The sequence below is a fragment of the Microtus pennsylvanicus genome, chromosome 12 (genome assembly GCF_037038515.1).
Source record: "Microtus pennsylvanicus isolate mMicPen1 chromosome 12, mMicPen1.hap1, whole genome shotgun sequence".
NCBI classification, from domain to species: Eukaryota; Metazoa; Chordata; class Mammalia; order Rodentia; family Cricetidae; genus Microtus; species Microtus pennsylvanicus.
Window position 1 is genome coordinate 40631254 of NC_134590.1, and position 12209 is coordinate 40643462.

At 38.5% G+C, this 12209-nt stretch overlaps 1 pseudogene; it reads right to left on the bottom strand.

The window, feature by feature from the left end:
• Window positions 1–5240: 5240 nt before the first annotated feature.
• The window catches only part of LOC142832379 (SH2B adapter protein 1 pseudogene), a 35503-nt pseudogene continuing 28534 nt past the window's right edge, over window positions 5241–12209 (bottom strand).

Below are 12209 nucleotides of genomic sequence, written 5' to 3' on the forward strand. Positions count from 1 at the left end.
ATATTTTTGGCAAGTGTACATGAAGAGTTATGCTAGGCCTGATTAAAAAAAATACACTCCAATATGGGCAAAATGATGAGATAATTTGAAAAAAAAATATTTCCAAGGTGGTTGATATACAAATTAAATTTTATTTTATTGATTAAAAATTATTGAGAGAGATAAATTTACCAATTGAATAACAAAATGAACCAGTATTCCCATTAAATGAATTAATGAGTGTTGAGCATGGTGTGGAAGCATGTGAAGCTGCAATGATCTATATGCTTGCAGACTGATAAACTTACCTTCCTGCTTCGTAGGAACTGAATTATTTAATGCCCTCCACAGCAAAATTACATTTCTAACAGTAATTAGGAAAAAGGTCTTTTCTCAGCACCAAGGTAAAATATACCCTCTAACAAATATTTGGTAAAAAAAAAAAACAGTCCTTGAAACAATAGTTAAGTATCCTGATTGATTTGTTAATCAGGGACAACATGGAATGCTGCATTTTGACAGATAAAGCAGTGTTCAGAGTTTTGGGGTACTGTTTATGCGCAAGCCGAAGTTGGTAATTTCCATAATTAAAATGACATTAACACATCAATCCAGTTTCATAAAACAGGAGTTCATATAGACTATAAGAACTAGTGTGGATAAAAAATAAGAAGATCATAGCATTTTAAAGGAAATCTCAATTTGTTCAGGGGACTATTATTAAGTAAAATTGATGAAAAAGAAATATTGTAAAATTTTATGATGATGATCTGGCTGTCATAGAATTATCATGATAATAATCAATACTGCCCTAGATACTCTCTGTAGGTAGGGGTGACAAAAGGAGTGATTCCAATAGATTTTTAATGTCCTAAACTAAGAAAATAAGAGGTGCGTAGCGCTGTAAGAGGATAAAACTCAAGACCGTCAAGTGTCCAGCTGCGAGAATGAGGCTCCTTTGTGCTAGATTTAGTCCCTCTAATCTGAAAACATCCAAGTGGAAAATATCCAGTAGAAAATGGGTGCGTACATGGCACATGTATTGAATAAATCTTTTGACGGATGTGAAACTGTGGTGGCTCACTTGTGAGTCAGGGAACACAATAGTCTCAGAACATTGTCAAACCTGAATCCAAAAAATGACAGCCTGGTAAATTTAAGAAAGAATATCATTTTTGAGTGAGATGAATTTCATATTTACAAAATACAGAGTTATTATAAATGTTATGTTTTCATATTTTACAAACCTGAACTCTAGTTTCAATCTGATAATAAATCAAACAAACAAATAAAACTAGATTTTATCAAGTCTGGTAAATACAGCTTTCCATTTCCTGTTGCCCAAGAGAGTATGTGTACTGGATTTTTTTAATTAGTAAACTAAAATATCACCATCTAAAAACACTTTGAAATTTTCCCATTGTTAGGAAAGCATTGGGAAGCATGGTCAGAATTTGAGGATGATTTAGTCTACTGTAAGTTGGTTGAGCTGTACTTTCTCTTCAATTGCCAATTTTTTTTATTATCTCATCTACAAAATAGTTATACAACATATTCATTCTGATTACAAATTTCTGTCATACACTCTGATAGGTATAGTTTATTACACTGCACCAAATCACCAATGTTTTATCCCATTTTCTTCTAACTTTTGCCTTGGGTCTAGTAGTTGAAACAGCTGGATTTTTGTCTAATAATCTGTAATTCTGCATCGCTGAAGGAATATTCTCCGTTTTAAACAGAAAATCCACCTAGAAGTCCATGCAGTCAGTTCTGCAATCAGTATAAGTGGGTTCTCTGAAGATGCTATGCTCTTCCTGTTTTTATCTTGAGTCTCACAAAGCCATTGTGAAAGGCTGTTTGTAGTAATAATACATAAACACTATAGCTATGACTCTGAATCATTAGTTACGTAACTTTTGCTTTATACCCACACCACTCCCTTCCTCTTTCTACAATGTTTTCCCTTCTTTTCTGCTGGTGACATTCACAAAATTAGCAGGAGTAAAGAACAGTTTACAATTCATTACCAAAGCCAGTGGTTAGATTTCTTTCTCTTATAGTCCTAAATCAGCTGGGCAGTGGTGGCATATGCCTTCAATTCCAGCACTTAGGAGGTAGAGGCAAGTGGATCTTTTTGAGTTCAGTGGCAGCCTGGTCTACAGAGTGAGTTCCAGAACAGTCAGGACTGTTCCACAGAGAAACCCCGTCTCAACTCCTCCACCCCAAAAAATCTTAAAGCAAATTTACTTTAAGTTGCTACTAACCCTTAATTTTTAGAGTATCTAATAAATGATTGAGCCATAAAACATGCTTGGGGAACAACACTGTCTACTGGTAAGAAGATAGGTGAATATGAGCTGTCATATAATGGAGTCTATGTTTCCAGGTTTTTTTTGAGAGTGTTTCAAAATCACAGAGAATAATCTGCCTGAAATAAAAAAGCAAGAAGACTTTAGAAAAATAAAGGAAGCTGTGTAAAATCATCAAAATATCATTTAGGAACAAACATAATTTAGCTTACTGGGATGTGGAACTCTCAATGTATTTTCAGTTGAGTATATGCACTTGATTTCCTATATTTAAAGTAGTTGGAGTTGTAAACTACACCTTTGAGAGTAGTTTGGCTAGCTTCAACTAACATCTGCAGATCTACAATGACATAGCAGTTTGGTACTATCTTAGCAATGCCTCTTTCTTTTCTTTGTTTTTTTTTTTTTTAACATAAGAACTTTTCCTTAATAACTTAGTTGCTAGGTGATAAGAAAAATAATATGTAAACATAAAGAAGAATTCTCAAAATAATGTTTAATGTGTCAAGGAAACATATTGTAAACATATTTTTTTCCTTGAGATTTAATCTTTCTGGGAAGCATTCTTGCACTGAATGAAAGATAAGACAAAGGTATACATAAATAAAAAATGTTTACATTTTAAATATACTGTTTGATATTTCAAGGTGTCCCAGATATGTCCACTAGCTCTCTTTGGATGATCAGAATTTGGTAGTCTGATTGTGTTGTCAACGGAGCAAACACCTCCATGGTTCCCTCAGCAAGTGTCATAAATGCTGACATCACATGCGATTTGGTGCCTAACTTCCAAAAACAGAAAACATTAGCATACACCGGTATTAACACTTAGTGTTTTGTTTTTTTTTCTGTTGTTATTTTTATTTTATAATGCAAATTTTTTAAAATCATAATGGTTTTTACAAGCATGGAATAGAATCCAACAAGAACTGGAGCACTTACTCGAAATGGCTCACTTGCCAGCTCATCCTTTCCTCTGATGGGGCACTGTTTGTTTTTCATTTGTTTTTTTTTTCTTTGATGAATATGAATTGGCTGTGTTCAAATATTTTATTGTCATTCTTTACTTTCCCTCCCCAAAATCTTGAATTTTATTTTCTTGCACTAATGGTCATTGCTTTGCAATACAGTGTCATCACAAAAGGGGGTCTTGTAAAGATATAAATACAGCAGAAAAATTCAGGCTTCTCCAGATTTACATTTTTTGTAGAATTGTTTTAATTTCCAATGAATTACTAAATAAGTGATTCTAACATTAATCCATTAAATAAGCATTGAAAACCAAGTAAGAAGTGGGAAGAAATAGAAACTTTTCAATACATAAGATTTTTACATTGTAAAAATTAGATAATACATTCAAATGGGAAGGAAGTTAACATGGTGGCAAGAAATAACTTGAAGGAAACTAGAAATAGCTTTCTCAATTTGGATAGTGATTATAATAGTGTGTGTGTGTGTGTGTGTGTGTGTGTGTGTGTCTGTCTCTCTCTCTCTGTGTCTCTCTCTCTCTCTCTCTCTCTCTCTCTCTCTGTGTGTGTGTGTGTGTGTGTGTGTGTGTGTGTGTGTGTATGTGTGTGTATACACATGTACTTGGCACTGAAATTGAAGTACTTTGATGGTGGGTATAAGTCATGAAGGCTGGGAAGAGATCCCAAATGACTGCTAATACTCTCTTAATATCTTTAACAAATTCTTTGTTGCTTTTTCTTAAATTGAATTTTGTGAAAAGCACTGCCAGGTTGTTAAGAATTATGGTGCCTTTGAGTTGAGTGTTTGCGCAGATAACTGTTGTGCAGTTGGAGTTCTAAGCCTTCCCATAAAGAACAGGTGTGGGAAGGATCACAAGAATGAAAATAAATAGCACAAACTGATACTCATTAGGTAATAAGAGATTCACATGTGTTCCACATTACCTGGTCGTCTCTGCTATGCAGAGAACTAGTTATTAAAAAATCAATATGACAATTTAATCTACAGATTTTATCAGACAAAAAAATGATTAACTAGATTCCATGACCTTGATAAAAGGAGTAACATATTTGAGGGTCATGAATCAGTGTTTGTAATTGAATTTCAGTTAAGAAGTGCTAGATGATGTTCAACATGGGAAATCCACTTCCCAATTCATTCCAGTGGTAATGACTGGCCTTTCTTTTTTAACCATTATTGGCAAGAAGCCTTAGTTCATTATCATTGTTATCTCCTGAAAATGGCTTACCTCCGTAGTCTGCGTATCTTCACAAGATGCTAAAGGTCTTGAGTCTCAGCTACACCATCACAGGCTGAGTGCCACTGGAGGAAAACTGAGGGGTCAAGAACTGCCTTCAACATGGAGTACCAATCGTAATGGATTTGAAGCTGCATGACCCATTGTTTGAGTACTTGCTCAAAATAAGGAGCATCAGGGCAACATCGGACACCCTTAAAACACCCTCGCATGGATTCCGGCCCTACTGCCACCTGGAAAGCAAATAGCTGACCAGGACAACTTCCCTGGAGCTCCAGACTTCACAGAGACGGGATACACTCAGAAGTGCTCAAGCACATCGAAAATGGACTTGAATCACAGAAGTTGAATCCGACACTCACCCTCCTCATTCAGTAACAAATGCAGGTTCTTGGCCTTGCCCTGGAAGTTGAAAGTGAGGACATATTCACATCTTGTCTCACTGTGACTGTGACATACCAGGAAGATACCATGGGAACCAGTGTCTCCTTCTAGCATTAACAGAGCAGCCTTGAGCAGAGAGAGCATGCTATGGAGCCAAGAATATCCAGAGAAGGGTTGATCCACCTCAGTGCCCTCTGACTCCCCCTGGAACAGAAATGACCCTGTGGATGCTTTTAGAGTATCCAGGGGAGCGGAGGGGCCAGAAAGGGGATGAACTGTCCCTGCTGGGGGCCCCTACTCAATGGACATATGAGGGAGCAATTCTTAAGGAAACAGCTCTATTGCGTCAAAGTGGGAGGCAGCAATGGAAGCAGAATTGGGAACAAGGATGCTGATGCCTGTTGGAAAGGCCCCTTGGGGCACCTGTGACAGGTGGTCGTACTCTCACTGTGTTCCAGCAGCAGATCCTGGATGGGCAGACTCTGAAAAATTCAGGCAAGGCAACTCCAGGCTGTCTGTATTATCGTTTGTGAGAAAGAAGGTCCCAGGGGCCAGGGGAAGGGTCATGGGATGGGGACTGGGCTTAGGCACTCCTGGATGTTAGACACCCAGGGCTTCACATGAAGTGCATCAGTTGTCTCCAAAATGTATTCATAAGAACCTTCTACCTTAACCTCAAAGGTGTTCTCCTTCAGGTGTCTCTAGGGCCGTGGCTGTGTGAACATCTGTGATGGTAGAACAGGGAATGCTGAGTCGGGGTTGGGATGCCTTTGGTGGTATAAAGAACTTCCTCCTCCTCCTCCTTCTTCACTTTAGAGCAGTAGGCGACACCTCTGCCACTGAGGCTGCCTTCCTCCCATTGAGATCAGCCTAGCCACCACTCCTCCATGACCCTCTCCTACTGGGTCAAAAGCAGCTTCTTCAGTCCCCATAAAACTGAGCAGCTCTTCTCTCTGTACCATCCCTACTCCATCTTTCAAGGCTCCCCATCCACGACTCAGTCTCAGCCTCTCAAAACAGTGAGTCCAGCTCTTCCCAGGGGATGTGCCATCAATAGCCTATCCCCTACCAAATGTCGCAGCACCACCAGAGGACTTGGAGTTGCTGTTTCCACCTAGGACTAGAGGGCCTGATGTGTTCTCCAGAGGCCTATCTGGAGAGGAAATGTCAATGGCCTCCTGCCACTGCAGGATGCCTCTTACAGAATCTCTGGCTGTGTGACCCACTGAATGAAGGGAAAGAGTTTATTGAGCTTTGCCCTTGAGCACATTGTAGAGGAGAAAGAGACTGAGGAAGGAAGGAGCCAGCTAGGTCTTCAGAAGATAGAGATGGGCCCAACACATCCAGGGACCCACTCAAGCCCACCCACCTGCAGTTGTCAAGGGACAATTCATGTGGTGGTGCAATTTCCACACCAGGGATCAATGGGACAAAGACAGGTGGGGAATGTGAGCCCAAGGCCTGCCACCTAAGGTTCAAAGTGCTGCAGGAATAATAGCTCAGTAAAATGGCCAGAAAAGGCAGCTTCTGCTCCAGGCTCTGTATATTGTGGATGGGAGACCAGGTAGAGGCAAAAACGGCAGGTAAGATCCAGGACAGTAGCCCTCACATGGCACTTGCAGAACTCTTGCCAACTTCAGGAAGGGAGTAGTGGCAGTGCTGTCAGAGAAGGGAAGCCTCATCCTCCATATCATGACAGTTGGGCAGGAAATGGAGAGAGTATGGGGAGAGTCTACAGGAACTGGAAGACATTTGTGGAAACCCAATGCAGTGGAAACTTCCTGGAATCTACAAGAGTGACCCTAGAGAGGACTCCTAGTAATAGCAAATATGGCATCTGAACCAATCATCTTCCTTAACCAGCAAGTCTTCCAGTGGTGTGACTGGGACACCAGCCCAGCCCCAAAACCTTGACTTAAAAATCTGTCCTCCCCACAAGATGTTCTGGGGCAATAGAGGTTACAAACTAGTATGAGTGACCAACCAAGCCTGGTTTATTTTGGGGCCCACACCATCAGAGGGTGCCTATGCCCAACACTGCTGAAAGGGCCAAGAACCAGAGTCTAGATAACCAGAGGTCACAATGAAGATTCTGAATGTATCAAATGAGTCATTTAGACATTCCTCCCAACATTACATGGTATTGACAATTCTATTGGTTACCCTCTCCAACCTGACAATAAAGGCTTACTGTTGAAGACACTACATAATTAAGGCAATAAGCATAAAGAAAATGAGTTGGTGCCTAACTAGAATCTATACACATACTGACTATCATTCATAATGCTGAAGGGTATGATGCATGCTAATAAAGAAGGAAATCACAGCTACAAACCATGAGACCTAAATAGTAACCTGATTGCAAGGTATAGGAGTGCTATAGTGGCAAGAATATTATTCAGGTATTTGATAGTTTTTTTCTAAAAATTAGATTCGAAGTTCATGAGATGGAACTCTTACATGATTCTACTAAGGTAGCTGTAACCTGAGACTAGATAAGTCATAGGTCCTACAAAAACCTACTCCTGAAGTCTGCTAAGGCAATAATACTCAACCTTCTTAATGCTGCAAGGCATATGTTGTGGTAATACTCAACCATAAAATTATTTTTGTTGATCTCTCATAACTATAACTTTACTACTTTTATGAATCATAGTCTAAATATCCTATATATTGGATATCTGATGTGTGACCCTATAAAAGGATCATTAGACTCTCAAGGGGGTTGTAATCCACAGGTCAAGAATTGCTCTGCTAAGTAAACATAATAGTAATTCCTAATGACATTTCGCTATACCCATAAATCAATGCACCAGTCTACTCTTACCATAGGAACTTTAACTTGCCATAGATTATAAATGACACAAAGTCCCACAATAAGATGTTGTGCAGACAGTGAGAGAGTTTGGACTCATCCCTGAACAGAGTGTTTCTATCAAACACCTCCACTGAAGGTTCAAAGATTTATGTGGGTGAGGAGCTGGAAAGATTGGATGAGTCAGAGAGCGTAGATGATTCCACGTAGACTGCCTCTCCCAGATACAATGGAGCTGATACTCATATGAACTTATAGATGCTTTGTCAATTTGCCCAGGATCTGCAGAAATTCAAGCCAGACATACTTTAATAGGGAGAATGGGAAGTTGACCCAAAACTCCCACCCCTAACCAGGAAGCTATATGTTACTGATACCTTATATAGGAGGTAAAAATTTGCTTTCTTCAATGGAATGATACTAGCTATACCAAGAACAGGGCTTCCCTTATGCACAGTAGTAGTATATCATGTTCTCTGAGCATATTTTGATTTTGGGTTAGTTTATTATTTTTTATCCTTCTGCTATTTTTTGTGGTTTGTTTTAACCTTTGTTCGAGAAAAGAAAACAAAGGTAAATGGGTAGGGATGGGAGAAGATCAGAGAAGAGCTAGGAGAAAGGTAATTAATCAAAAGAGCCAATAAATACTACGAGTGCCATATTTTGTATTTAAACAGGTAATTATATTTAGAGTAAATTTTTAATATTCATGATGTACATTATCTCACTTTGTTACCATTATGTTCTCTTGGTATAGAAAAAAAATAAGTGTTAATTGCTGGAAATTGCAAATACAGTTTGTAGAAAAATCCAGATTTGAAATTTTAGCAATTAACACTTATTTTTATATAATTTTAAATTTTCTTTTCATTTTACATTCCAACTCCAGTTCCCCTTCCTTCCTCTTCTCCTGCCTCCTATCTCCCCCGTCCCACTCCCCATCCACTCCTCAGAGGGGAAAAGGCCTCCTTTGTGGAATCACCAAAGTCAACCAAAGTTGAGGCAGGACCAAGTACCTCCTCACTGAATCAGTTTGAACAAGGTATGTCAGCATAGTTAATGGACTCTATAAAGTCTGCTCATACACTGGGATAGTTTCTGGCCCTACGGTGAGTTATCCTTCACCCCAAAACTTATCAAGTCACACAGCCATCACCCACAGAAGACCTAGTTAGGTACCATGAATGTTCTCCAGGTGTAAGACAAGAGTCCATGAGCTACTACTTGCTGGGGTTGGCTGTCTCTGAGGTTTTCCCTATCATCAGCTTCACCGCCCCCCTTGCTCATATGCTCTCTCTTCCCTCTCTTCAACTAAACTCTAGGAGTTCAGTTCAGTGCCTGGCTATGAATCACTGCATCTCCTTCTGTTAGTTACTGGATATAGATTCTATGGTGAAAGTTAAGGTGTTTACCAATCTGATTACAAGGGAAGGTCTTTTCAGGCATCCTCTTCACTAGTGCTAAAAGTCTTAGCTGGAGACATCCTAGTGGATTCCTGGAGATTTTTCTAGCACCAGATTTCCCCTTAATCCCACAATGGCACCCGCTCCCTTCTATGAGAACATGTCTTTCACTGTTCTCCTCCTCTGTCCTTCCTTTAATTTGCCTGTCTTGATCCTTTATATTCCCCCTTTCCATCCCCTCCCTTCTATTTTTCTTAAAATAATATGTGTGTGTGTGTGTGTGTGTGTGTATACACACACACACACACACACACACATATATATATATATGATTCCTGTTTATATATAAAGTACACTTTGTGAACTGCTTGTATTGCAGACAGTTAAAGATCTGGTGTGCTAGGTTTATATAGATGAAAACAATATCTTTGACATCACTCTATGATGAGGTGTGATGTATCTTTTATGAGTTAAATTTTGGGTTTTCTGATACAAAATAGTCAAGATGCTCATGTCTTTGATCTTCCGTGTATAAGAAATTTCTGTTTTGCTATGGTTCGCTTAGAAAGTTTTCTCTATGGCTAGATAATCCAATGTCTGTGGCTCATAAGATATTCAAACAGGCAAACAGAAAAAAAGTAAGCAAATAAAAAGATTGTCAGATGTAGTAAAATTATTGTATGTAAATAAAAGTTTTATTTTCATAATTACATAGGTTCTCTAAATTACAATTCTAGGAACTCTCCATCAGTGAGGTTCCTTTTTACCACATCCTTTAATAAAATGGCAAGCAATGGTCATAATCATGCTTGTAATATTTTCTGTAAACATAAAAGTGCTCTTCGAGTTATCTGCAGCAATAAAATTGTTCACAATATAGTTTTAGCATCTGTTTTTATTTAATTGTGAATTTAGAAAACTACTCAGTAATATATCACATGTATATCTTCATTAAAACTGATTTAATTATAAAATTGTCATTTCTCATCTACGAAATGAACCTTACTTCCAGTGCAACAGTTCTGTGTGTGTGTGTGTGTGTGTGTGTGTGTGTGTGTGTGTGTTTTCCGTGCAAATGAATAAAGGCAACGGTCAAATAAAAGAACCTACTGAATTTGATGGCTATCTCATAAAGAGTATATATAACACCTATAAAGTCTATGGTGGGAAGTAAATTATTTACTGTGAGAAGCTTGAGTGTGAAATCATTTATATGTCACTAAGGGATATGCACAGAGCAAAGCCAAAAATAGCGTGAGAATCACATTTCTTTGTATTTTTATACTCTTTCGATTTAACCATAAAGCATTCAGTCTCTTGGATTTCAAACAATCAAAGCACACAAGCACACAATCAAAATGTCTATCAGAAACTTTCTGGGGCATAATTGCTGGAGGGATTTCTAGGGCATTTAAAATTTTAATTGTGCTTTTCTTTGTTCTTTAAAGAATATATTTAGTTTTCTGCAACTTCTAGTGTATTTAAAAGTGTATTATCAGTCTCCTTTTACTACGTGGAATATGAAATATGCATATTAAATATCACTTGTTTCCATGGAGAGTACAATGAGATCAATGTGCAGAAAAACAGAAAGATCATATACCTAGGAAATACCATAGACTAAGTAAAAATTAAGCCACTTAATAACCCTCCAAAAAATTGACCCACACTATAGTGAATATTCTGAGGAAAAATAATTTTGACAACTAGATTACTTCTTTGAGAGAATGTTGATCAATTATTTATTCTTTTTAAAGCCACCAACTTGAGATTTCTTGAAACAAAGAAACATCTTTATAAGTTGGGAATCTGATTTTTTTTTGGTAGAGCTTGGTAGAGGATCCAGAAGATATTAAAATGAATAGACTTTCTTATCACTCCCTTATATCCCTCCCTACTGTTGTCAAATTCATGGCTTACTTTTTATTCATTGTTATTGCTTTCATGTATGTATTTGTATATACAAATGTATTCCTAAATAAAACCTGTTGAGTCCATGTAATACTACTTTTATGTATGTTTTTCTGTCATAACAATGCTTTCTTTCATGTCTTATAACAAACTGTACATGTCACATGATTGTTGTTGTATATGATTTTTCTTAGGAGTCAACAGTGTAAAACTGAAACTTAAAATGATAAGCTCACTGTCAATGGGTATTTAATTTCTCATTCACTGTGACATTCATATTTTGAGGGGATAGGTCTGGATGGGGGAGTGGGGGTGGAAATGGGAATAGGTATCAGGTACAGGGAGGATGAATGGCAGGAGTCATATAACTTCTGACCTACAATTTTCCCTGACTACAAGAATGCTGGGACAAAGGTGGTGCAGAAATTATGGGAGTGGCCATCCAATGATTGGTCAAGTTTGAGATCCGTACTCTGAGGGGAGCCCACCGCTGACACTGAATGGAGTTCCAGGACCCAGAGGCTCGATAGTCCCAAAAAGCTATGATAGAACTAAATGTGACTAGCACAAAAGTAAATAAAATGATTCCTAATGATACTCTGCCATACTCAGTGATTGTCATCTGTGCCTAGCCCAATTGAAATCTGAGAGGCTCCACCAGCAACTGATGTAACAGAAGTAGAGGCCCATAGTCAATCATCAGATAGACCTTGGGAAATCCTGTTTAATAGGGGGAGGAAGGGAAGGATTATAAGAGCCAGAGGGGTCAGGCACATCACATGAAAACACACAGAATTAACTAACCCCGGCTAATCAACTAATAGGGGCTCACAGACTGAGCCACCATCCAGAGACCTTGCTGTCCTAGGCCCTCTGTGCATATGCTACAATTGTGTAGCTTGGTCTTCTTGTGGGAATCGTAACAGAGTTTCTGACTCTGCTACCTGATTTCGGAACCCTTTTCTCTTACTTGGTTGTTCTGTCCAGCCTTAATAGGAGAGGATATGTCTAGACTTACTGTAACTTCATATGCTGTGACTGGGAGACCTGTATTTTTCTGAAGAGAAAAGAGATGGAGTGGGTTGGGGGTAAGAAGAGGGAAAATCAGGGGGAAAGACTGGAAGGAAAGGCGAGAAGAAGGGGAAAATTTGATTGGAGTGGGAATCAATTAATTATTC